Raw genomic sequence first — 2687 nt, forward strand, 5'->3', positions numbered from 1 at the left:
GTTTTACAGCTAGTTAGAAGTTGGTACTTGCAATATTTTTCCTAGTGGAAGTATATTTTAAAATTAACTCCACAAGGATTTAGAATTACAGTTTCTTTAACAAATAAAAGAAAAGGGCCAGTGTAGATTTTGCTCAAGGCTCTCAGACCTTTGGAAAATAACATCTTTTAATTTCATCTATTTTCTGTATGGGCAAGAAAGTATTTTTAAATATTTAAACAAAAATTCTATAGGGGCTTAGGCAAATGCAGTGTATAGGTTTTAAAAAGCACTTAGACACACAAGGCTAACAAGAGGCAGACTCAAGAGACGCAGGCTTTGGGTATCCTAATTCTTTATGCAAAAATGAAAGAAGAAGTCTTTTAAAAGCACTCGACAAAGTATTAGAATAAGATCAATGTGCAAAATACAGATCTAGATTTTGAACACCTCAAATTCAGAGGCTGGTTCAGGCTCATCTTTATATGATAAGCAAGGCATTATACACTGGAATTTAAAGAACTCTTACTTATTGAATACCAGTATTTGTATCTCAAACATTCACCAACATAACACTTAAGCCACCTAAAATGGACTAATAAAGTATAAGTATGATATTTCTGTAGTTTATTTACTATAAATTTATATTTAAAAATGCATGAACTCTATAAAAAAGTTCTCTAGGTTCTCCCTCATCTTCTCTGACATAAAATCATGTTGTATGTCAACCAGAAGGACTGGATAACAAAATAAGCTTTGACACTGGGGTGGGAGGGAAGAAACATGGGGGTCTTGACTATATGGTTTAAATTATAAAATCCACAGGGAAATTTAAATGGTGTGCTTTTCTGTTTACCTTCAGGTGACAGTGTCCAAACGCCTTAACACATTGCTGAACGTCTGTTACATAAACTCCTGTCACTAAGAATAAAAATAATGGATGGATGAATAATGGTCAGGCTGGACCTTCTGCCTGGCGCCAGTGGCGTCTTGCATACAAATTTAAAAATAGCTTGCAAGTAATACGCAATCTAAAAATATATAATCTGGCCTGGAAAACATCAACACAGTCAACCTTGCATGTACAGCCACTTCACCCCCAAACAGAAATGTTAGATGGCTCGAAGGACCCAAGTTCTTTGGGTTAAGTCAGCAAATAAACTATTGTTCAAACTCTTTTTCAGACTCTGTGCCTACAAACCAATGCTGAATATGGTCTTTTCAAAAAAGTTTGCATTCAAACTAAATTAAAAGGAAAAGAAATTGTGCTGTGTGTGATGCATTCTAAAATTTCACAGTTCTCCACTTTATAATGAACAGGATCATTCAAATGCCATCTGTACCATGATGTGATGCACATTGTCAAACATCTTAATAAAATCCTGCACTTTTCCCTCTTACCACGTAGGAAAGCATCAATAATTTTCTTCTTGAACTTTAATAAAAAACAGATCCCAAAATAATACATACTGTAGTTAGATCATGCATTTCAAATCAATACAAGAAAGGGATTTCTTCCTCTTCTGTTCACTGTATCATTCTTTTAGTCCAGTAAGACTAGCACACTATATTTTCATGAATTGGAAACTAAGAGCCTATCAACCAGCTGAAAATAAACATGATGTGCTGGCTGTGCTTCATGGAAGCCCTAGCTAAAGGGAGGAAAGGTCAGTCCATCGTGAGAGGACAAAGAATAAAATAAATTTGTAGCAGGGAGCTTCCTGGGGAAGGGATTCTTAGCTTCATATTACAAAGCTCTATCTGGTTCTGGACCTTTTCCCAACCTCATCAAATGAGGCTGCAAGCCTGCTAGTTTAACCCCCGGCTGGCAAGGAAACGAAGGAAGATTGGCTCCCCAAATGTACATGAGTTGAAGGAACAGAGAAATCTTCTGCCTTCCACCTATATAAACCCTGATGAAGGGCTCCTCAAATCACATTTGGCATTAGGGATGCCCAAGTAGGTGTGCCAATGAGGGGGAAGAGGTCACATCCCTCTATTCAATCTGAGAAGCTCACTGTACAATGGGGCAGAGGCATAGTCTCACATATCTTCCCAAGCTTCCTTTTGGAGGCATCTCCTTCAAGTTTCCTTCTTTACCTGATCAACTCCAACCAAGGCCTTGCACTGGGAACTACACGCATCATCCATTCCTCCCCCGGCAACTCCAAGTAATCATCTCCCCTGTAAGAGGGACAGACTTGAGAGGCAGACTTGTAAACTAGCATTAGATGGCAGTTTCCTAAGGACAAAAACTTTTGAAGTAGGATGCATCATCTGTATAGCTTAGAAGCTTCATAAGCAAAAATCTGTCTGGGGATTGGTTCTACTTTGAGCAGAGGGTTGGACTAGATGATCTCCTGAGGTCCCTTCCAACCCTGATATTCTATGATTCTCTCTCTCTATAAGGTCTGACCACCTAATGTATTTATAGAGCACCAATCACTAATATTCAAGCGCTGATCTGTCCAGACCAACTGCCTCTGAAGCAAATCTGCCTGTTGAAGAAGCATCTTGCTCTATTAAAGAGACACCATTTAAAGCAATCACTTGCAAAATATCCCAGTGCTACAAGTGACAGTTCTTACCGATTTTTAAAAGGAAAAAGGTTCCCTTGTATGTTTTCTGACTTCACTTTTAAATATAATTCTGCACAACCCTTTTGGATTACTTTGAAGTGAAATGCTGAAACAGCCCATACTCTAAAG

Source organism: Chrysemys picta, chromosome 8 (genome assembly GCF_011386835.1).
Source record: "Chrysemys picta bellii isolate R12L10 chromosome 8, ASM1138683v2, whole genome shotgun sequence".
Lineage (NCBI taxonomy): Eukaryota > Metazoa > Chordata > Testudines > Emydidae > Chrysemys > Chrysemys picta.